We start from the raw sequence: 25847 nt of genomic DNA on the forward strand, positions 1-25847 counted from the left end.
TGGACCTCATTGCCTTCAGTCCCAATTCCCCAAGCTTCTGTTGGTGTAGAAAAAAAAAAAATCTGCATTTTCAATATTGCTGGAGTGAAGCCTTGGAAATTTTCAGCTTTGAGTCTTTAAATTCCAACAAGCAGTGTTATTTTCAGATTTCTATTATGCACTAGGAATTTGTGAGTGAAATCGTATGAAGAGGTGAGAATGAGAGCTTATGTGAGTGGGTGGTGGACTTTTCCCAGTAAGTAGCTACTCTTGCCAGTTCTAAAGATTCGTGGGACTGTCAAGTGGCAGCCTGTGAGCTACAGGTGACTCCCAGGGCAGGAGGACAAGAATTGATTGGACACTGAGACCTGTTTTTGCACGTGGTTGCAGTAGTCATTTCTCTTTTATAGGTTCCATTGTCCATGTGGCTGGACGATGCATGATGAGTTTGTTTCTAAGGATATAATTCCATTTTTTTTTTTTTTTGCAAGCTGCAAATATGTTGTTAGATGTTTAAACAGTAGAGCGAGTAAAGTATTTAAAGCAGTTTGACTCTGTGGGTCTTTGACTCTGGTTTTTCCTCCCCTTTGGTTGACCTTTTTCTATCCAATCAGGCCCACACATTTATAAAGAGTTAGTATATGAATGAGCTAATTATGTTTTTGCTGCTGGATAAATATGGATCACCTTGACAAAAAAAATGAAAGTGATAGGGAAATAGTAGAAAAGAGAAAAACCAAAGAATGAATACTCTTATAAATTTGGATGAAATAATATACATGCAGAGTGATTACTTTCTTCAAATACTTGAATTTTTCAAATATTTTATGTATGTAGTTCTCAAACATTTACATATTGACATTAAAAATGTTCTATGAGTATTTTTGGGACCATTATTAATAGAATGCTTCTGTTTGCTCTAAGCAACTGGCACTTTGCCCCATCACCGGAATTCCTACTGTACGGAAATAATTACTGTTTGTAATCATTTTTATAAAATAATTACAATTGTTATGAAATACAATTATTTTCCAAACTTTTTAAATATTATACGTCTTGTTTGGGAACCTGCTTTTTGTCATTTAATAACGATATAGGTATGTTTCCATGTCAAGAAATATAGAGTTACATTATTTTAATTTAATAGCTATTTAGGACTCTTGCATGCATGTATGTGTGTGTGCATAAAATAATTTAACTAACCAGTTCTTTGTTGATGGATATTTTTGTTTTAGGTTTTTTCCTACTATTATAAACAACATTGCAGCGGATATCCTTGTACATAAATCTTGAGCATGTATCTGATTAGTTCCTTTAGATAATTCCTAAGAGTAGAATTTTAGGACTCAAATGATGTATTTTTTTAATTCATGTCTCCAAACTTCCCTGCAGAAAATCTGAATTAATTTATGTTCTCATTAACATCAAATTGAGAATATTTGTTTACCTGCACCATTGTCAACACTATTTATTGTGAATCTTCTAAAAAATTATTTATTTTTATTTATTTACTTATTTATTTTTTTAGAGACAAAGTCTCACTCGGTCAGCCAATGCAGTGGTGTGATCACAGCTCACTGCAACCTTGAACTCCTGGGCTTAAGTGATCCTCCTGCCTTAGCCTCCTGAGTTGCTGGGACTACAGGTGCAGACCACCACACCTGGCTATTTTATTTTATTTTTAAATGATAAATAATTATATATATGAGATACAGTGTGATATTTTGATATATGTTTATATTGTTGAATGATTAAATCAAACTAACATAATCCATCATCTGAAATATTTATCATTTTTTTGTGGTGAGAACATTTAAAATCTCTTTTAGCAATACATGGTACATTGTTAGCAACTATAATCACCATGCCGTGCAATAGATCTCTAACACTTATTCCTACTGTCTAACTGAAACTTTGCACCCTCTGAAAAAACATTCCCATTACCCCATTCCCTTGTCCCCTCCCCTAACCTCTGCTAACCACCATTCTACTGTCTACTTCCATGAGTTTAATGTTTTTAGATTCCACATAATAAGTGAGATCATGCAGTAGTCCTTCTGTGCCTGGCTTATTTCACTTAGCATAATGTCTTCCAAGTTCATTTATTTTGTTGCAACTGATGGAGTTTCCTTCTTTTTAAAGGCCGAGTAGAATTCCATTGTGTGTATGTACCATATTTAAAAAATTCATTTGTCTTTGGTGAACACTTAGGTTGATTCCATATTTTGGCTATTGTGAATAGTGCTGCAGTAAACATGTGAGTGCAGGACTCTCTTCAACATACTGATTTCAATTCCTTTGGATATATGCCCATAAGTGGGATTGTTGGATCATATGGTAATTCTATTGTTTAGTTTTTTGAGGAACTTCCGTACTGTTTTCTATGATAACTGTATTAATTTACACTCCCACCAACAGTGTACAGGGGTTTCTTTTTCTTCGCTTCCTTGCCAACTCTTATCTTTTCTCTTTTTGATAATAGCCATTCTGATAGGTGTGAGGTGATAGCTCACTGTACTTTTAATTTGCATTTCCCTAATGTTATTAATGTTCAGCATTTTTTCATATATCTGGCTATTTGCATGCTTCCTTGGAGAAATGTCTATTCAGGTCCTTTGTTCATTTTTAAATTGGGTTATTTGTGGTTTTTTTGCTATTGAGTTAAGTTTTAGTTCCTTATGTATTTTGGATATTAACTGCTTATCAGCTGTATGGTTTATAAATATTTTCCCCCATTCTGTAGGTTGTCTCTTCACTCTTTTTCCTTTGCTGTTCAGAAGCTTGTTAATTTGATGCAATCCCACTTATCTATTTTTGCTTTTATTGCCTGTGCTTTTGGGGTCATATCCAAGAAATCATTGCCCAGACCATGTTGTGGTTTATTGTAAATCTCGACTTGCTTATATTTTAAAATTTTTGTAGATCTGTATTTTCAGGGAGAACACCCAAAACCACACTAGGTATTTCTAATAGTGGAGATTTCATATGGGGGATTGGTTCCATAGGTGTTGGAAATCTGAAAGAGCAAAAAGGAAATGTTGAAGTCACCCAGGGGTAATAACAGCAAAAAGCAGCCATCTTCCCCAGGGCTGATGGTAGGGTAAGGGGGTACTTATGGAGGGACAGTTGGAGAAAGGGGGAAGGGAACACAGTTCAACCCATGACACCAGTACACAAACTTCTTTAAAACAGTGCTGATTTAGCCCTAAAATACAATACTAACTCTTTTTCTTTCTTCCAGTTCTAGGTATAAAGAATGTTCTTACTAATTGTTTGTTAAATAAATGAATAAATGCTAAATTAAATGATGCATATTCATATTCAGACTTAAGTCTAAAGGCATCATACATTTTAAATTGAAATTACAAAGAAAATCTGTCAGATTTTTAAATGTCGGATGCTCTTAAACTTTATCAATAGCTAAATACCAAATACTTGCAAAGTGTTCTGAATATTACAAAACTTATTCTTAAATTTAACACAAAAGTATAAACTTGAGTTATTTCATCATCTTGATATTTCATTCTCTAAACCTTCCTATGGTTGGAAACTCAGTTGTCCAGTATGAAAAACGAGATTTTCTACCTTTGTTGAACTGAAGTTATCATCTCAAGTGGGTGGAGGCTACTTGGTCAACAATTTCAGACCACAATGTTGTTTCTTATTGGTTAGGACCTGAGTCTGGGACATAGAATCTGTCTTTTTTTTGGGTTCCTTCTCGGGAACCAGGAAAATGGGATGTAGCATGGTCTGATCACTTGCTGGCTTTCACATCATTCATAAGACTTTGTTGGGAACTCAAAGAATGGATGTGATGGATGAATTACTATGTTTTTCCATAGCATTTATAATCTTTAATAATCCACCTAAGCACCTTGCTAAGTGTGCTTTATGGATAAGAAGCTAAAGGATGTAGGGAATGTATTAAAATGTATATAGCACCATATAGTTATCAGATATTGTTAGGAGGTTCCTCTTATCCTAACAGTAACTTCATGTACATGGATTGCATACATAAATTACCTTTCAGGAGATGGACATCCAAATGAGGGGATAAACACAGGATCTGGGATTATGTGGGTATGGTGAGGGAATCTGGGTTAATCTGGCAAAGATTCATGAAGGGTCTGTTTAAGTTTATTATTTATGGAGTGCTGAGGGTGAACTGTAGGGGTCAGGCTGAGCCAAGACCTGAGGGTCAGAGAGGAGAGGATCCTACAGAGTGTGTGTGTGTGATAATGGGGTTGTATTAACACATCTTTTCATTCTGCCGTTACCTATCAAGCTTCTACTATGGGCTGAACAGGGATCAAGACAGATATAGCCTCTTCCTTTTTGAAACATATCTAGCAGGGAAAACAGACAATAAGCAACTAATTACAATAGTCCATTGGTTGCAGGATTCCCATGTATCCCCAAATTGCTCATGCTCAGGTCCCGCAGTTGACCCTGCAGAACCCACATATACAAAAAGTCTGGCATCCCATGAATACTGTATTTTCAATTGTTGGGCTGGAAAAAATTAACATGTGAGTAGACTTCGCAGTTCAAACCCATGTTGTTCAATGGTCAACTGTATACAACTAATTATTTAATTATAGTTATTATAATGAGTGCCAGGAAGGAAAAGCACAGTGTGCAATGCAGTGTGGTATGGGAACCTCATCCAATGTGTGTTAGCAGGGGAGCTGAGACCTGAAGAATGAAGAGGAGGTGCCAGCTGGGAGGATGGTGGGGAAGGGCAATCAGCACAGCAGATGCTGCGTATGTGAAGCTGAGATGAAAAGGAAGTGGGCGCCGTCCAGGAACTGGAAGAAGGCTGGGCAGAACATGATGAAGCTAGAGGAAGGTGGAGCCGTGTAAATGATTTTGGACTTTGTCTTTGCAGCACTGGGAACCTGAGGTGGGGTTAGGGTGGAGCAGTTTTGGCCTCTATAGGATAGGTGTTGGCCTTGGAAATGATGGGACGTGCATGTTAGAGGAATTTAAGAAGAATTGTTTGAATTGGGGATTGATTGTATGCAAGTGGAAAATGAATGGAGGGAAGTGTCAAGGTTGCCTTCAGGTGTCTGGGTGGACAGTAGGGCCATTAGCAAAGACAGGAAACAATGAAGGAAGTATGGGCTTGGTACGGGAAGACAATGACCTTAGTTTTGGACATGAGGAATATGTGTTCCTATGAGACATTCAAGTGGAAATGTCAAGTAGACATCTGGAAGTATGGGTTTGATGCTCAGGATTGGGGTCTGGCTGGATTGTGAATTGGAGTCTTTAACATATATGATAGATTATGATTGTAACCATCTAAGTGAATGATATTGCCTGGGAAGAAAATAGAGAAGGGAGAAAAAGGAGTCTCTGGTGGGAGTAGACATAAAGTGAGAGTAGATAGGACAACAGAAGTTGTTTGTTTCACACCTGGAGCAAAGTGTTATACTTTTGTCTTTAGTGAGACACATTCTTAATTTGGGGGCTGTTGTGCTCTGATTTCAGAGAGCTTCTGATCTGACTTAAATTTACCTTTTCCTCTTGGCAATGGTTTCCTGTGGAGATGACCCAGGATCTAGGGCTTCCTGGAAAAGCTGATTTATTTTCCAGAAAACTTTTTCAGTGGTTGTAGTATTGAACTTTCTTAACTAAAACTGAACTCCCAGATTTTCTCAGAACTGCATTTCTTACCTGATTTGTTTTATAACACAGATTTTTTTAGTTGGTTGCCTTTTCCCATGAAAATTTCCTTGAAATGTGTTTTCAAGGAAATTTGTTTTATTTTTATTTTAACTATCTAACAGCAGTAACTTAAATTCTCCATGTCAAATTTTTAAAACATTTTTACTTCTAAGGCTCCTGTTTGGCTTTTGATTGTACATTTAATCAAAAATAGAACATTTTATTTGGCAATTAGAGCTTTTACTTAATAATTAGAAGATGATATGGGTTATTTTTATGTAATACTAGCAAGTCACTACTGATTTGCCCAAATCTTATCATCTTAGTTCTGTAGATTAAGAAATTCAACTCAGTTTATTCTCAAAACATATATATTATATATTACTATTATATGTGTATAAGCTTTATGAAGGAAGATATTTTTGTCAGCTTTGGACACTGATATGTTCAAGCATGCACTTGACACACATAGTAGATACTCAATAAATATTTGTTAAAAAATTGGATAATGTGTGTCAGGAATACAGACAAAGATATTTAAAAGTCATCAGTATACTTTAATCAGCAAATCCTCCCTGCTGTGGCATTGTGTGGATGGTGAATTCCATTATTTTATACTTTTTTTTTTTGAGTGTTTTGTTTGTTTATGCCTTCAGGTCTTTAGGACTGTGGCATTGTTAATCTCTATTCATTTATTTATTCAACTAATATAATAGGTATAAATTTCAGGCCAAAAATTTAAATATGTAAAAAAATTACATATTTATTTATTTTTAATTAAATTTGACTCGAAGCTCTCATCTTCCATGCTCCTGAAAATGTAATCTTAGCCATTCTGAGGCCCCTTTCCTTATGAGGGTTGCACCAGAATTATTGAGGTACTTGAAACATGGGTGAAATTAGGGTCTGGGACCTAGCTGACTTTCTAGCTGTCCCACACGTGCACTTTCACCAGGTAGAGATCAGATTCTACTCTTGTGTCTCTCAGCCCTATCTGGCTGGTTACTAACCATAGTGGACAACTGTTGAAAGAAACAACCCATGAACCTCAGTGCTTAACATAATAAATGTTTATTGTTTCTTCATGCAATGTTGAATGCAGATATTGTGGTTGAACAGCTTTCTTCCAGGCACTGATTCAGAGACCCAGACTGTTTCCTTGTGCATCCACCATCTTCCATGGCCTCAAAGTCCTTTGTTCCCACCATGTTAAAGGAGGAAAGAAGAATATGGACGATGAAGCCTTTGGCGAGGCAGGGACACACATCACTTCCTCTCACTTTCCATTGGTGAGAACCAGTCACATGGCCTCCCTAGGTACAAGGGGGCCTGGGAAATGTGGTATCTGGCTGAGCAGCCACTTCTGGGCAACAGCTCTACACTCCGGGCGGGAGCTATGAATTGTCAGTGTTTGGTCAGTTATCTCTGCCACAGCCCTTCTCTTTTTGCTGTTGTCACTTAGTCTTTGCTCATATCCCTTTGCTGTCTTTAAGGGCACTTAGCTAATATTTTGAATGAACTCAGGCTTTAGGAAAAAAAAAAAAGGAAGGAAAATATCTTGCTAGGAACATAATTTTGGACCTTGAAAAACAAGATATTTCCAAGAGAAAGTAGCTTGGCTACTTGCATGGAACATGGGAGAGAGAAATATAAAGAGAAGAAACATAAGTGAATTTTTTAACTTAATTATCCTGGCATGCAAATATTTATTGAGCAGCTACTATGGACTAGAAATTGAAATACAGCAGTGATCAAAACAGATATGTTTTTTAAAAAAGCAAGATTATTTCAGGAATACTAAATGGAATGAAGGAAATCAGGAGGGTGATGGAATCTATAGTGACTGGGCAGGGGTAAGGAGGCAACTTGAACTTAGGTAGCCAGGGGTGGCCTCTGTGGGGACTAGAAGGTGATTTTTTTAGGTTAAGACCAAAGACAACAGCAACTCTAGCCTTGTGAAGAGCAGAGGGAAGAACATTCCAGGAAGGGAAAACAGCAGGTGCAAATGCCATGGGATGAGGTACAGCATGTCGTGTGCAAGGAACAGCAGAGAGGCCGGAGTGGCATGAGCATGGAGAGAGAAATGGCACATGATATGATGTAAAGTGAGCTTGGAGATGGAGGTAAAGACTGGGTCACCAAGAGCCTCGTAGGCCCTGGAGGGAGAGGGCGTTTTCTCTAGGTGCGCTGGTTAGCCGCAGGAGGGTTGAGCAGGGGATTGTGAGATGTCCTGGGCACTCTTGGTCTGGTACCTGTCAGTGTCCGGCCTCTCGATGCCTGATGTGCCTCTACAGTGTCATACCCCTGCATGTAAACATATGGAGGGTCATATTTCTCTCCCTTAAATATTTTGGGCTTTGGATCGTGGTAGATCCCCAAACTAGTTCTTATGTGTGTCTGTGGGTGAAACACTGGAAGGTAAAGCCAGATGTATGGAACAAGGCCGACAGAAGTGGAGGACTGGAAATGTCAATGCCACTCACCAGAACAGAGCACACGTGTAGTGTGTGCGGAAAGGGATTCTGGCATTGTGAGGCCAGATGGAAATAATATCATTAGACTAGGAATGAGAGAAGGGCAGGAAACACAGGCCCTGGGACGATGAGAAAGGGGAAGCCTGTCTGCTAGGTGTGATTTGGTTTAGTTCTGCATTCTCTGTTCTTTTCCATTTCATTTGGGCGCCTGCTTCCTGCTGTGGGATTGGGAGGCGTGTTAATGCAGCAGTATCTGGCATGAACTTTTGGGCTGAAATCTCTCCAATCATGAAGAGAGGGTATAGATGATGCTGCATAGGCAGCCTAAAAGGTGTATGTTTAACTTTCTGAATCTGGTTTATATTGTTTCCCACTTTAAAAATTACCGGTCTTCTATGGTAGCAGGAGGCAGTTGCGGTGATTCGGAAAGATAATGCCTAGTGATGCTTGACTAGATTCTTCCTGGAAAGTTCTTGCTAAAAGGAAATATGTCAAGGTCATATGAGCACAGTTGCTTCGTGTGTGTGTGTGTGTGTGTGTGTGTGTGACAAGACCAATTCTGTACCACTTTAAAAGTACAGCATTGAAGGATGAGAAAAAAGCAACGACAGAGTTAAGTGAGTAACATTTTTTTGATGATACCTGATCTGAGTTTGATAGCCTGCAGATTCAGATTCAGCTTTTGTTTTAAAATGGCTTCACATATTTCCTCGTCACCTTAATGCTCCAGAGGCCAGTGTACCACAAATTAAACTAAGGCACAGACCCAGGGTTTGCACATACAAGAGACGGACCCATTTCTCTCCAGGGATTAGGATTGGGCAACAGTTCAGGGGACTCTGTGTTGGAGGTGGTTTGATGGCTCAAGCAGATAACACAATTTTATCATTTTAATTTCTGGAATCTGAAAGATTTCTTTTAGGCTTCTGGAATCTTCCTTTAAAATGCAAATAATTCTGGAGCAGGCCACTTTCAGGCAACCCCTCTGCTAGAATTAGTAGAAATGAGCTTGGGGACAGGTGTCCAGTGGCAAATGGAGAAGGGGGTAGGGCTTGGAGGTTGGAAGGATGACATCAAGGACAAATGTCAGGCTGACCACCTCCTTCATGGGTTGGGGCTGTGCACAGGAGCACTTTCTTTCTGAAATGTGCTTTAGTTGAAGACTTTTTCCCAATGTTTTGATTTAACATAAATTTGTGCATTTTGCACAGGTGACTCAGAGTGCGAAGCTCACGATGCTTTCTCAGAGTATGAGAAAGAATCAACTGGACAGCTCCTATTCCGACATGCCCCACAGTCACCTAACCTGTGGGCACGTGCCTGCCTTGCTGCTGGTCTCCCCTCTCTTCTCTACCTGCAGGTCTTGAAAGGAAATGGTCTTCACACGCTGTATTCTTTTAAAACTCTGTCACAGTTGTAATTAAATAGCTATCTGCGTAGGTAATGGCCACCTCCCAGGCTATGCCCCAATCTGTCTTGTTCTCGGTGTGTCCTCCAGGCCCAGCTTGTGCCACTCACAGCGTAGGGATGCGGGAAGGATCCTGGAATTGCCGAACAAATGCTCAAGTAATGGCAAAGTGCTATTAGAGACACAAACCTTTTCTTACCTTGGGCAAAAAGCTTAAGCTGATCTTCATAGCAAATGCATAAGATCCTAGGAGACTAGAACCTGATACACAAAATACATGTGAGGAAGGGTGAGTGAGGAGAGAGTGGCCAATTCTGGGGACAGGAATTATTTCCGGATCAATGTTATTGTGATAATTCTGGAGCACATGACCTGTGGTCCTCCTTTTCAGGCTTTGCCTGGCTGCCTTTTGATCATTTCAGTATCTATCTATTGGCCTCACCATCAGGGGAGAGGGAGGGTGAGGAACAATGACTCATTTTAGTACTTGTCAGCAGCTGTGAGTCGGGTCCAAGACGGTGAAACTAATAGCTGAAAGAATCCTGGGGGTTTTCTAAAGACTTATTTATTTGTCGTCTCATGAATGATTGAGAGCCACATATAGTTAGAAAATTATATATAGTTATAAAATATTAAAAACCATCAAAACCCCCCACCCCATCTTCTTGGAAATGTGGTAGTATGGAAATGTGCTGGATTTTTATTTTTGGAGGGAGCACAGGGGTGATGTGTACAATCTTAGTGCCTCCAACAGATCATTCCCGTAGCCCAGGGGAGCTTGAAACTGGGGATGAGGTTGGCTGGAGGGTGCAGGTGGTAGGAACAAAAAGCTGAATTCCAGAAGAGTGCGGCCCCGACACCCTGACCTTTGTGTCTCCCATTTTGATGCTATAATACTAAAGGCCTCTGTTTTATTTGTCAGCATTAAAAAATGGAGGTATAACCTCCCCCAGGTTTGAAGCGAACATTCCCTGGGGATCTGCCAGTAGCTCATAAGGGGGCTGAGTGGTCCCAGGAGCTGTCCACATCCCCAGCTGCCCGCTGGCACTCTGCCCCGAGGTGACAGGCGCGCTGCAGATGGGCTCCACCGGGCGGTGGTGCCTGTGTATGGGGCAGTGGAAATTACATGGGCGGATATGAAAAAAAAAAAAAGCCTCACTGATTCACATCAGGACCAAGTAATGTGACTTTTCAGATTAGCAGATCAGAATCTGTTGCAGCCGCTCAGGATTTCTATTTTGAGCCTGGAGAACATCCCTCCAACTGTTTCTTTCTTCTTTCTCCACTCCCCCTTCAGGCCTCAAAGCCCCTTCTGCTTTTCTTTGCTTCTCCAGTGCTATAGAGTCCGTTGCCTGAGGTTTCTTGATTTTTTTTTTTCTGGGGTGAGAATTGTCAAATCTGGTGTTTTATCATAGGCTAGACAGTGCTGAAGACATGTCAGAGAGAAGCAAAGCTGGGGCCCCTGTAAATACTAGTTGAACAGGTGAGGGCACAAGGATGAGCAAACATATACAGAAGAGTAAAGCGCCAAAGAATAAAGCTTCACATTCTAGTATGAGAATCGTTCAGTGCTGGGCACTTTGTAAGGGCACTTTGCAAAGGCGCTTCCCACTGACGACACAACTTGGCACACAGGCTCTAGCATTGCAGGAAGAAAGTGTGTGTTCCTGTGTGGTATGTACTTTTTGTGCATTTCATCTCATCAGAACACTAAAGACTCAGTCCAGTTACTATAGACAGTGGCTAGCTGGCTAAGGCATGTGTGTATCCATTCCTGCGTTAATGTATTTATTTATTCTCTCTTAGTACCTTTCCCGGCTTGAGCAGCTATGCAGGTGTTTGGCTGTTTACTGGGATGGGACAACTGAGAGAGACAAAACTTGAAACTTGTTGAATTGCATTTTATGAGCAATGAAGGCTCTTTCTGGTATTTCAAACAAAGGATAATGAAATGAGATATTCAGAACTGTTTTTAATTTTGGTGCTTTATTTCTGGAGAACCCTAAAATTTTAAAAACTTTCTTTATCCTTTCTTTTTCTTTTATTTCACTCTTAAGGGCCAACTTTGCTAACTTTCCTAAGTCAAAATACCCTAGGATTAAGGTCTTAATTGCACCTATTAATTTGTACCGACTGCTTTTGATTTAACTTTTCCTTTCATTGGTTACTTACAGTATCAATGACAGAAAGTGATGCTGAAGTTTCGTTTTTCTTTCTTTTTATTATTTCAGCATATTATGGGGGTACATAAGTTTAGGTTACGTATATTCCCTTGCCTCCCACCCCACCCCCGAGTCAGAGCTTCAAGTGTGTCCATCCCCCAGACAGTGCACATCGCACTCATTATGTATGTATACACCCATCCCCTCCCCGCCATGTGCCTGACACCTGATTAATGTTATTCCTAAATGTGCTCTTAGGTGATGATCAGTGAAACCAATTTGATGGTGAGTACATGTGATGCTTATTTTTCCATTCTTGGGATACTTCACTTAGTAGAATGGGTTCCACCTCTATCGAGGAGAACATAAGAGATTCTATATCCCCATTATTTCTTATAGCTGAATAATACTCCGTGGTATACATATACCACATTTTATTAATCCACTCATGTATTGATGGGCACTTGGGTTGTTTACACATCTTTGCAATTGTGAATTGTGCTGCTATAAACATTTGGGTGCAGATGTCTTTTTTATAGAATGTCTTTTGTTCTTTTGGGTAGATGCCCAGTAATGGGATTGCTGGATCAAATGGTAGGTCTACTTGTATCTGTTTAAGGTATCTCCATATTGCTTTCCACAGAGGTTGCACTAGTTTGCAGTCCCACCAGCAGTGTATGATTGTTCCTGTCTCTCCTCATCCACGCCAACTTTCATTGTTTTGGGAGTTTTTGATAAAGGCCATTCTCACCAGAGTTAAGTGATATCTCATTGTGGTTTTGATTTGCATTTCCCTGATGATTAGAGATGTTGAGCATTTTTTCACATGTTTGTTGGCCATTCTTCTGTCTTCTTTTGAAAAGTTTCTATTCATGTCCTTTGCCCACCTTTTGATAGGGTTGTTTGATTTTTTTCTTGCTGATTTTAATTCCCATCTTCAGTCACAATTTCTGAAAAGCCTTTCCTCCTCAAAATCACCATCATCATCTCATAGGAAAATATATAAATTTTATTCTTTTTGTCTATTTTTGGACATAAAATTGAAAATAGTAAATATTCCCATGTCATCCATAAATAAGTTGTTCCAAAAGTAGCTTCAGCTTTGGCTTAATGTGTGTTACATTTCATTAAGTGTCTCTCAATGGGCTTAGTTAATAGCTGTAATTAATGGATATGACTGGGCAGGCACCTGCAGTATTCAGGACAAAATTTGCTTAAAATACACATTTGTAGTTAGTTTTTCCTCCACAGTTTCACAGGTCCCTTTGCAGTAGGTGCAGAAATGAACCCTGTCCTCCTTGAACCAGTCAGTGAATCAACTTCTGCCCTGTTAGGTATTGTGGAGGATAAAGGCAGGATCTCTGTTTTCCAGGGGTGGCAGTGGACTTGGCCTGGCATATTCTTGTCACATAAGAGGCAGGACGGTGTAGTGGCGAAGAGCAGGGACTCTGGGGCTAGACTGCCTGGGTTTGAATCCTTTCTGCCACTTACTAACTGGGTGAGCTTGGCATATTACTTAACATCTCTATATTGCTTCTTCACTTATAAAATTGGGATGATGACAGTAGCTACCTTTGAGGGCTGTTATGAGGATTGAATAACCTAATATACATAGGTTTTTAGAATGTTGACTGGCATGTAGTAAGTGCCACATCAGTATTTGCCATTTTTATTATTACTATTGTAAAGTTCTAGGAGTGCCTGTGTATATTCTGGGAGTGATGGAGTAATTGACTGAATCATCTAACACAATGCCCAGGTTCACTGAGCAGCTGCTACATGTAGGCACTACCATTGACCCTGAGGTTTTAGAGATTAATAAGATTGAGTTGCTATACCCAAGGGGCTTTCTGTCTGTGGAATCCTGTTTGATTTTGACTTACATCAACTGTAGAAGTAGAAAGGGCTCAACAAGTATCTTAGGAGAGGGAACAATGTTCATACAAAGAATGAAAGAACAGAAAGTGATTCAGCAGATAATGACTGTGCTTGGTAGAGTTGGACCCAGCTATGCCTTGGGGATGTGGGGATTCATCTGTTGGTTCTCCCTTGGCCCTCCTTGCCCTGGTGGCACCTGTTTGAGGGACCTGGGGATGGGTTGCAGGAACATATACCTGTCTCATGCAAGCATCTGGTGACTGAACCCTGGCGGTGTTGGGGAGTGACCTTTGGCAATGCTCTTTCCTCTTGGTGGGGAGAGTCCCAGAGCTCTGAGGCTGAAGGATAGATGAGAAAGGGTTAACTCCAGGGCTGTGGCAGCTGAATATACAGCATAAACAGCATTCGGGGATGAGATCACTTCTGTTTTGGGAACCTAAAGGCAAACACAGTTGCATTTGTTCGTGTAATCATTGCCTTGTTTGAAATTGTTTATGTTTAGAAATTCATGTTGGAATATTTATCAGTTGGGGTACAGAAACCAACTCAAGTTACTTAAGCCCAAAAGGAATCCAGTGGAAGCCATGGGGCAGTTCCAAGTATTGAGGGAAAAGCATGGGTTATACATGGACCTGGTCTTAGAAGGAAGTTGGGCAATTCTTGGGTTCTAAATATAGGGACACTAAGGGACAGTCTTTTCAAGACTTACCTCAGGGTGAATCAGTAACTGTTTTCCATCCTGCAATTCTTCCCTGGGGATTCAAATTCCTGGAAGGGGAGGTGGCTGGGTCATTCTGCCCATGCTCTTGCCAAAAAGCCCACCAGGACTGCAAGCAGCAAGGAGGGTAGTTTTGCAAAGGAAATCAGATATGGATGCTGGGAAGGCAGAAACTGACACATGTTCATTCCTGATTGCAAAATGATATTTTGTTTCTCAGGCCTCCTTTTTCCTAATCTTCGTGGACTATTTAGGGTTTTTTTTTTTTTTTTTTTTTTTTAGCTTTTAGAGCATTGCTTGGGGTTGCAGTGGACATGTTGGTGGTAACTGTGAGTGGAAGAGGACATGAGAATAACATGGCCACAAAAGTTGGAAAATTTTGAAGTTTCATTGAAATAATGAGCTTAAAAATATATGCTTTTATCCACTTATTCCGGATTATCTGGACGATATTTAATACCACAGGCACTTATTCCTCTTTTCATTCATTCTGGTGCATTTGGATTTCCTGAAACATTGGCACAGAATTGAAATTCATTAATTACATGGTCTCATGAGGAAAAAATAGGCTTAGTATAAAAATAATGCATTTGCGTCAAGTATAAGCCAAATGATATCACAGAGTGCTGTTTTTAGAAGAGAGAAAAATGTTTGGGAAATGGGGTCTTCGTATGGCTCGTCACAGCACAGGCACGGCGAGTGCAAGGGAATTTGGGCCGTAGAGTCAGCACCACAGTCACATTGAAAGCAGCAATTTGGTTTCAGCAAAACAATATAATCCTTTACAGCCACTAACGTTACTTTGAGTTTTACTGGCTTTGCAGTTTTCTTTGAGTTTAATTTGTACATTTGTTTTTATAGTGGTATGAGACTACAAGCACAAGATGTATATGTCATTTTGTATTTCTGTATATTTAAATGAATTATAATAAAAATAACTTCAGTCAACTCTGGAGGTCCTTGAGGATTTTTTTTTTTTTAAAGGAAAGTACCTTATTCAAGTTTAGGAAAATGCTGGCCTATGGGAGATATTTCCTTCCTCCCTGACCCCACCTCCATGGGAGGGACGCTTCTCCACCCAGGGATGCTGGGCGTAGCCATGTGACTTGCTTTGGCCAGTGGGATGTTAGCAGACATGAAGGCAGAGGCTTTAAAGGTGCTTATGGTTTGGCCTGGCCTCTTATCCTCTCCCCTTTTTCTGGGAGAAGATCATGCCTCAAGTGCTGTTGGTCCCAAGAGGGTGATGGATATGTAGCACCAACCTGAACCCAGCTGAGCCCATCCTGGATCAGCTAAACTCTAGCCAGTCAACTGACGTGTGAGCAAGAAGCAAATGCTTATTTTTGTGTGACACCAAGACCCCCTGGTTGTTTGCCACATAGTGTTATTGTGGCAATAGCTGACTGATATGGTCTAGTACACGTATTAGTTAGCCACACCCTGGGGCATGTAAGCATGGGCTTTACTGAGCACTTACTATGTGCCAATCGTTGTAGGTGCTGGGACTGCAGCAATGAATAAGACTTGGGCAGACCAAGTCTCAGCCCTTAGGGAGCTTATGTTCTCATGGGTGTTCAATAATTTTTGCTTGACTATTTATGTATCTGAAGAAGGCTTTGTTTTTTCCCTTTTTCAGAAAGCAAATACCTTACTGACATTTTTGAAAAGCGAAAGATATCTAGATAGATGTGATCTTGTCTACATACAGATTTTATATTGAACAAAAAGATCAGGGACTAACCTGGCTAATGATGTTGTCACCATTATCATCAAAACTGCCTTTGTTAAGACATTTATTTCTCTTGACTCATGTCTAGAAATGTCCAGAATGAATTAAAAATAGATGAAAAATAAGAACATCATTTTGTCTACCAATTTTGCTCTTGGTTGATTTTGCTTTATACAAAGTTTTGACTGGGTTCCATAACTAAAAATAATCTCCTGTGTACGTGAAATTTCACCAGGGTAAATGGCTGTGTGTGCGCTTATATTTATGCACGGCTGAAAATTCTGCCGACGGTAGAGGTCTGTGGCGGCTGGTCTGGAATGAAAACATAGTCCTGGGAAGGGAATTTGAATGTAACGTTGAATACATTTAAAAATATTACTCAAATGACTGTAAAAGTTCAGTTTTATGAATTTAGACTATTGGGAGTCAGCAGCAAAAATTCACATTTGTCTCACGGAGAGCAGGGCTGCAATGCAGCTGTATATAATCAGTCCTCCGAGGCCTTAAAGCTGCAAAGGCCCATTTCAGGTTTAACTCAGAGGAGTTGTCCAGGCTAGTGCTGGGGAGGTAATAACCCATAGCAGGCAGTTTGCAAACTAATTTATTGCACTCTGGAATGCAGTGAAATTCGGAATGTTTTTGCTGTGATGACAGCCTCCCTTTTGTTTAGGCTCACATGTCGGTGGTCTGGGGCTGGTGGGGCAACCCTGTGAACACAGTCATGGAGTCCTTCTGTCCATAAGAGCCACAAAAGACATTTATCCATCCACCCTAGGGGATTCTGGTGGTAAGTGGGAGTCTGGAGTTCTCAGAGAGAATCTGGTACTTCCTCTCTGCCCTGTCACTCTGCAGAGACTAAACTTGACCCACTACAATCTTTTTTTTTCTGAGACAGAGTCTTGCTCTATTGCCTGGGCTAGAGTGCCATGGTATCAGCCTAGCTCACAGCAACCTCAAACTCCTGGGCTCCAGTGATCTTCCTGCCTCAGCCTCCTGAGTAGCTTAGACTACAGGCACGCATCAACACACTCCACTAATTTTTTCTCTATTTTTAGTAGAAACGGGGTCTCGCTCTTGCCCAGGCTGGTCTTGAACTCCTGATCTCAAGCTATCCTCCCACGTTGGCCTCCCAGAGTGCTAGGATTACAGGCGTGAACCACCATGCCTGGCCAACCCACTATAATCTTTTGCACAAGATTCCTTGTTCTTTCTCAGAACCTTTGCTTTCTCTCCCTGAGTTTTCACTTTAGGGAAAGTGAGGAGGGAATGGAATGTTTGTGTCTGGTGCGTGATGTTGGGGTAGAAGTTTGGGCCATCTGTAAGTCTGGAAGAGTGCACACGATCAATCTGAATGGTGAGAAATGAGGAAAGGCAGATATTATTGCTTCATTTCCAGATGTGAATAACACTTCCAAGCCACGCAGAGTTGGAAGGGAATCTTTAGGTATATTTTGGAAATGATTCACTTGCCTAGAAACAATGTTTTATTTCTGGTAAAGAAGTTAATGGTTTTTTTGTCTGATTGAGTTAAGCCCAAACTAGTCAGGACACAGACGGCCAATTGTAATGAGATCTCATCGGATCTGCTCTCAAGGTTGGTGAATTTTCTGTGCTTGTCTGGCAGCCCCGTGCTTCCCAGGGCCCAGATGCTGTGGCTGATCTGTTTTAATCACCAGGCTCCGGGTTCAGTCAAGGGAGAGGTGTTGCAGTTGTCAATGGGAAAGGACTAAGCTCCGGGGAAACTGAAGCTAACTGAGGGTCTCGTTCCATCAGAAAGACCCCCGTGTGGTGGGGAAAGGAGGAAGGAAGTCATTATTTATCTAGTCCTCCCTCACCTGGCCAGTGCGTGGGCTGGGAAGTGAGGTCTGCTTAGAGCGCCTGTCCAGGGAAGCCAGAAGTGGTCAGAACCAGAGGCCTGGGGCGAGCCAGGCCCTAGAACAGTGGTTCTCAAAGTGTGTTCTCTGACCGCATCTTCCATATCTCAGGAACTTGTTAGAAATACAACTCCAGAACTTCTGAATCACACGCTCTGAGGGTGGGCCTCCTGGCAATTGTGTTTTAACAGGCCCTTCATTGGATCCTGATGCATGCAAAGTTGGAGAACCACAACCCTAAAGCTAGCTCAGGGGCACCCCAAGACTTGGGGAGGGACTAGGATTTCCCGGGCTCACACTAGAAAAGAGTACTTCCCCCACCAGCCCAATAGTTAAATTAGCAGGTAATTTTTAAGAAATCATTAAATAATCATTTTTCTTACATGTTACTGTAGCATAGCAGTGATTCATGGCATAGCGTAAACCTAGAAAAATGAATAGATCATATTTTCATATTTTACTAATAGTTTTACATTTTTATAGCATGATTTAGTTTATGTTTGCCTTGACTTCTTTTAGAACTCAAGTCTGGCTTCAGGTGTTTATAAGCATTCATTCATTCATTCATTCATTCATTCATTCAGGTATCTCTGCTAGACTCTGAACGTAGATGAAAACACGTTCTCTCTACCATAGAGGGTAGGTAGTATGGGGAGATGAGGGAGTTCTGTTTATAACAATGACCACAATATGCCCACTGAGGTGAACAGAAAGATTTGGGAGCTAAGAGGATGGAGTGGCCTGTCACAGACCTGACAAGAAAGTGTGCCTTGGCAAGGCTCCATGGAGAAGGTGATGTAAGGGAATGAAACACTTACTAGGTAGTTGAGGTAGGCAAGAATGTTCTAGGTGGAGGTAATACATACGGGACTGTATTTGCTGTAACAAGCTACCACAACTTGGTAGATTAAATAATACAAATGTGTTACTTTATAGATGAGAAGTCTGACGTGGGTCTCACAGGGCTAAAATCAAGGTTGGCACAGTGCGTTTCTTTCTGAGGCCTTTAGGGGCCAGTCCATTGCTGTGCCCTTTCCTGCTAAGAGCGGCTGCCTGCGTTCCTTGGCTTACAGCCCCCTCCTCCATCTTCAAAGACAGTGATGGTGGATGTAGTACTTCTTACGCTGCCATCTGTTTGGTTTTCTGAACTCGTATGGTTAGATCAGACCACCCTGAATAACCTGCCCACCTCAAGGTCATTGCTCTTAATTATATCTGCAAAGTCTTTTTTTGCCATGTAAAGTAACATAATATTTACAATGGTCAGAGGTAATTAGGGCATGGCCATCTTCTGCTACCACCATGGATGCCTGGGAGTGCAGACTGTTTTAGACAGGATAAGAAAGCCCAGCATAGCTGTGCCGTGGCCAGGAGTGAGGGAGAGAGTGCTGTTGAGAAATGGAAATTGTGTATTGCAAAATGAAACAGAGACGTTCTCAGCAGAGGTCCAAATTTTAGAAATATTAGTGGATGAGTTAATTTAATTGACTATTTTAGAGAATTCAGTCCTTTCTTTGTAGGGGAAACAATGGATGGTAGCCACAGGGTCAGGTGTGGGCAGGTAGAGAAATTCCATTTCTTCCTTTCTTACTTTGTTTGTCTAACTCACTGACCCAGAAATTGGCTGGGTAATAGGAGTTTGGGTGCAATAGACTTTCTTTACAGTAAAAAACTAGCCATTGAATTGCTGTGGTAAAAAACTTTATATTCACATTACCTGAGGGGCACATCCAGGGTGGACACAGTGTCCCTTTGTGGTGAAATAAAGGTAAATCTTGCTCACCTTCCTTTCTAACAACATTGTGTCCTCATTCTTCTGCTGCTTCCACAGTTAAAGATGGTGTATCATAAAAGGAGACCTTGCTGGCTGTTTCAAAGTTCCTAACATTTACATCTCTCAGCTGGAAAATCATCTTCCTTAGTGCTCTAGAATGCATTTCCAAATGGTCACCAGCCAATATTTATTGAATGCTTATTATGAGCAATAGTAGACTTTAAGTTGGCCATAACCTACACACCTTCTTCTGATATAATCACCATCACATGTTTTATTGTATTAAAAACTCAGATTTTTAAGAGCTTAGTATTTTAAGTGCGTCACGCTGGAAAACCACTCTGCATGTAAGTAGGTTATTATTAAAAAAATTTTCCCTTAATATTTCACCACTGGGAAGAGACAGGAAGGAAGGGAAGTCAGACAGTGAATGTTAAATGGCCCTGAGAGATAAATGCAGAGTGTGTGGAATCTAAAGAAGTAATTTTAGGCCAGGTGCAGCAGCTCATGCCTGTAATCCTAACACTTTGGGAGGCCGAGGTGGGAGGATTGCTTGAGCTCAGGAGTTTGAGACCAGCCTGACAACATAGTGAGACTCCTGTCTGTATAAAAAAAAAAATTAGGTGGGGTGGTGCACGCCTATAGTCCCAGCTACTTGGGAAGCTAAGGCAGGAGGATCACTTGAACCTAGGAGTTTGAGGTTGCAGTGAACTATGATGATGCCATTGCACTCTAGCCTGGGCAACAGAGGGAGACCCTTTCTCAAAAAAAAAAAAAAAAAAAAAAAAAAAAAATGAGTAATTTTAACCCAAACAGGGAAGAATAATAAATCATACGGTAACATGGTGAAAGAGCATGGGCTTTGGAAACAGAATGACTTGAATTTGAGTCCTAACTCATGAAGACAGGTGGAAATGTAAAATCAATCAGTTATTTTTTAGTAGGGGCTAAGGTTTGAAAATTTTAGGAATATATGTTTCTAATAGGAAAACTGTAAAATGTGGTCAAACTTACCCAGAGATGACTTCTATTAAACATCTGGTTGTATATTCTTGCAAACTTTCTTTAGTATACTCGCAGATGTTGAGGTCATTAGTTGAAGAAGTCTATAAATAACATTCTTCTTTCCTGCTTGAGTTTAGAACTAATTAAGAAAGAGATACAGGAGCCAGACAGATGAGAAATTATAAATCTGTGTGTGTGTGTGTGTGTGTGTGTGTGTGCGCGCGAGTTTGTGTGTGAACTAGCCAAGTAGGAGGGAGAATGTTCCAGGCAGAAGGAAAAGCTTGTCCCAGAGGCAAGAGGGGGCAGGGAGAAGATGATGAATTGAAGACTTTCTGGTGTGTCTTACCATAGGGTGCCCATAAATGAGGCCAGAGGAGAATGCAGGGGACAGGTTACAAAGGGCTTTGTAGGTCACTTTAAGAGTCTTCACTTGATTGTAAGGGTTACAGTGAATCTCTGAGGGACAGCTGTCAAGGACATTTTGTGAAATCTTTGTAGTAATTTCTGACGTACTCTTTCTTCTCAATAAATTCAGAGTTTGTATTTCAAAAACAAAAGAAGCACTTGACATGAAGTCTCCCCGGCCTGCGGTGTTGTTTCTAAGCATGCACAATCAATGCTGTAAATCCTAGTGATGTCTTCACCTTATGTTTAAGAATGAGAATGAAGTGTTGCTGCAGGAGTTGCTGGCTGGCTACGGCGTGCCTGGCCCGAGTGCCGGGACATGGCGGGTGTATAAGATTAGGCTTCTTTCTCTAAAGAGTCTTTCAGTCTTATCAGCCAGGCTGGGGCAAGGGAGCAGGTCTTTGGTGTGGTAGGAAAGGAGGGAAAAAGGGCCATAGCTCCTGTGGTTCTCCTTAGGCCAGGGCTCTAGGCCTTGGAACAGCCCGGTCTCCTCACCATGACCTGCCACCTCCACGTAGAGACTCAGGGATGGTTTGTTCAATTGTGCAATCACGCATCCACCCATTCTTTCAAAATCTGCTTACTGCATTTATTGATAGTGGAATGTAGGTGTGTGGGGCTCTGTAATGAACACTGAGGGAGGCATATATTATCCCCATTTTGCAGATCTCAAAGCTGCACTCGAAGAAGCCACATGACTTCCTCAGATCGTGTAGCTATTTAAGGGGCAGCCTCAGAATTCTAACTTGGGATTGCTTCTCCCCAAAGCTCATGCTCTTAAAACAAACAAGCAAACAAGCAAACACAAACATAAGCCCCATTGTTCTTACTAGAAATGTCACACAAATTTTTTGTTAAAATTTGAGAAGGTAAACAATACATTTAACTCTTTTTATATATCTTGATATTATTTTTCCTTGTGGATAATTTCTGAGAAGCAGAATGCTTAGTCCAAAGGTATACAAAATGTTAAGGCTTTAAAAATGTATCTGGCAGACTGGCTTCTTAGAAAAGTACCAAGTTACCTTCCAAAAATCTATGTTCTTTATCATATGAACCTGTCTCCAAAAGATAACTAAGGATGTAATGGAACGCATCTCTCAGTGTTTGTTTTGTACCTACCATGAACTTGCTGTGATGCATTTGAAGGGCTCTGTTTTGATTTACCACAACAGGGGGTAGGAAAAAATGAGGCTTTAATAATAGCTTGGTTCGCCAAGACCCACTAGGAAATAAAAAGAAAGCAACAAGAAAGCTGAAAGAGAAATTAGATTCAGTTCACTTTTGTTCTAATCATCTGTTTCTCATGAAATTTCACACAGTGGTGTGTTGTGTGTTTAAGAGTGAGAGTGGCCTGCACACCAACTGGTTGACTGATGATTGATAAATTCCTACCATTTGTTAATTTGGTGGAAAAAGAATAAATCAAGCCGTGTCTAAGTCAACTGATTATTCAACAGAATCAGTGGTTCTGTTATAATAAAAGGGCTCATTTGGTATAAGCCCTCCATATACAGTAGGGTAGAAGTGCCAGAAAGAAGCCAGGCATTTTATTTAGCAAGTCACTTAAAATAAAAACAATTAAATGTATATCTTTGTGTCCTTCATAATGATGTTTATCGAGCACTTATATGCAGATGCTGTTCTAGGGGCTTCTCTTTATGTCATGAAGGTAGGCTTTTCACTCTGGGCTGTGGGAACAACAGGACATTTGTGGGTGTCTGGAGAGTAGGAGCAGCTGCTGCTCCTCTGCTGGGAAGCAGTGGGGTCTGAAAGTGTCAGGTGTGGCCCACTGGCTTTTTGGGCATCTCATGAATGTGACTTAGGTCTCTCGTTCTTGAATGATTTGAGATAGTTTTAAAACTATCTCACTAAGTGCCATCTTTGTTAACATGTTTGGCAGTTATCTTGTCAACTATTCCTGGTGGGTCTGGCTCTGCAGTCCTTCACAGTTGCTCTTCTGAGCTGGGTCACAGGATGAGTGAACCTTCAACTTTCCTAGACACCGACAGATTGCCCTTCACAGTGGCTCTCCAGTTACAGAGAGAGAGATTTATCACATGGAGGCTGACAAGTCCAAAATCTGTAGGGCAGGTCGGCAATCTGGAGCCTGAGAGAAGAGCTGAGGTTGTGGCTCAAGTCCAGAGGCATCTGAATTCCCTCCTTTTTGGTAGACCTCAGTCTTTTTCTCTTAAGGACATCAACTGATTGGATGAGGCTCACCAACATTATCAAGGGTAATCTGCTTTACTTAGATTCTACTGATTTAAAAGTTAATCTCATCTAAACAAAAATATCTTCACAGTGACATACAGCCTGGTGTTTGATCACATATCTGGGTGCTGTATCTTAGTCAAGTTGACACATAAAATTAACCATCATGGGACGTTACTCATTTTGTTAACATTCCTGCCCCTGGGACAATGGCTTGCCCCTGGGATGTGGTAAGCATGTTCCGTGCATGTGTTTCTGAATGAATGATTGAAAGAAAGATATGACTCTGTTAATGTCTTAGTTCTTTACCCGGATGGGATGCCATGAGGGTCAGTGAGAAAAATCACAGTTAACATGTTCTATCTTAGAAAGCAGGCTGTAAAGCTTTTCAAATTGTGTAAGAATCACATATGAATGGAATTGGGAAGGGATACAATTTGTGAATAGTTACACTTTCTATGAATGGTTGAGTGGGGCCTTTATGTATATTTTACCTAAATTGGCAAGTCCACAACTTCAAGACTGGGAGTCCTTAAAAAATACGCATTTGTGTGTCAGTCAAAGTAAAATATAAATACATAAAGATAAAATTTAAATTATTGGGATTTAAATCCTAAGAGATTACTGATTCACAGTCAAGGAGAAGTGCCATCTAATTCCTCTGGCATGTATTGGTATTGCTAAGTGGTTAACAATGCTGTCTTTGCAGCTAGATCGTTTGCCTTTGGATTCTGGCCCCAGTGTTTATTAGTTCTGTGCCTCACTTTCCTCCACTGTAAAATGGGAATAACAGTGATCAGCCTTACAGGGGTGCTGTGAGGATTAAGTGAGTCACACATGGAAAATGCTTAATCACGGATGGATGGTAAGTGGTCAGGCGGTGTTACCCATTAGCACCTCTCTTCCTATTTAAGCACTTTTAATAGCCAGTTAAGAATAGAGATAGTACTTTCAAATATCCCAATTTTAAATATCTAATATTTAAATCTTTAGTATTTAAATCAATATTTTAAATATCAAATTTATATTTAATATTGGTATTTAAATATAATACTTAAACATTTCCCAATTTTTGAGAGGATGCATTAAATTAAATTTTAAAGAAGTCAAGGTTTTTTTCATGAGGTTTGAATTTCATAACACACATGAAATGAGATTGTAACGTGTGGTGAACTTCTGAACATACATACCAAAAGTTTTTGGGTAAATTGCTCTTATATTTGTAATTGGAAGCCTATTTCCTTATAGGATTCTATAGTTAACTCCAATAGAAGGATCTGGCTCCTGTTTATACTGTGACTATCAAATGTTTTGAGATTTTTTTTTTAGGGTAAACTATGGCTTGTGGGGTAAATCTGGCCCAATACTTGTTTATGTATGGCCCTCAAGCTAAGAATGGTATTAACATTTTTAAATTTTTAAATGGCTGGAAAAAAAGCAAAAGAAAGCTAATACTTCATGACACATAAAAATGATGTGAAATTCAAATTTCAGTGTCCATAAATATCATTTTGTGGGAACACAGCCACACTGATTCACTGATGTTTTCTCTATGGCTGCTTTTGTGCTACAACTGCAGAGCTGAATAATTTCCACAGAGACTGTATGGCCTGCAAAGCCCAAAGTATTTACTATCTGGCCTTTATGGGAAAAGTTTGCCAGTGTGTGCTCAGTTTCAAATGTGGGAAAACAAAGCTGAAGAGACGAGATTCAGCTTTGTCCGTTTTGGAACCTGTTAGCAGGTCAGGGAAGAGACAGAGGCCTTAAAGGAAAATAAAGTTCCTGGATTATGTGTGGATTTAACCACTTCAAGTCCTCCTTACCTTCTGAGATAACACAAGTCGAAACACTTTGAGAGGGAGAAACACTCTGTGAGAGAAAGGCAGATGCCTTCAGAGTTGATATGACAATGTTGTCATGGCAGGTGGGCCTGCTGCCCTTTGAATGGAGGTCCGTAATTCATAGTTTTCTTTAGGCCCTCATACATTAGATTAAAGGGCATAACCCAGTGGGAGGGGTTTTTCTGATATTCTTGGGCTGTAATCTTCTCAGCTGCTTCATTAGGATTTATCTGCTGTAATTACTGAGCTCTGTGGTACATGTCATCAACATGTCAGAAGAACTAAGAAATCTTTTCCTTAAAAATAAAAAAAATTATCTTAAGCTGCCAACCATGAAATGCTTAAAAAATAGTTCTTTGTATAACTTCATAAAGTGCTTCTGAGAGATTCTTCCTGTTTACTTTGCTGCTGATAAAAATCCAAAGAACATTAAATTCATTATCTTTGTAGATAGAAAAGTTCTGGTAGATTTAGTTCTCTGGGGCAAATTACAGTTTAACAATGTTCATTCTTCTGCCCATTTGAAATTCTACTTCAGTTTTTATTGAAATTTCTTTTTTGACATAGGTCCTCATTATCATTCAGAATGAACACATAGAGGAATGATACCTTCTGCAATTCTCATGTTTTAAAAATACTGAAATAACAAAACATTGTGCTAACCTGATACACTGTAGTTTGGATTTCGCATGGCACACTGATTTTTGACTGCTGTG

At 40.3% G+C, this 25847-nt stretch overlaps 1 protein-coding gene across 1 annotated transcript in view; it reads left to right on the plus strand.

The window, feature by feature from the left end:
* Positions 1 to 25847, plus strand: part of NCALD (neurocalcin delta) — a 367660-nt gene that overhangs the window by 43663 nt on the left and 298150 nt on the right. The window lies entirely within an intron of this gene.

The sequence above is a fragment of the Lemur catta genome, chromosome 9 (assembly GCF_020740605.2).
Source record: "Lemur catta isolate mLemCat1 chromosome 9, mLemCat1.pri, whole genome shotgun sequence".
Classification (NCBI taxonomy): Eukaryota; Metazoa; Chordata; class Mammalia; order Primates; family Lemuridae; genus Lemur; species Lemur catta.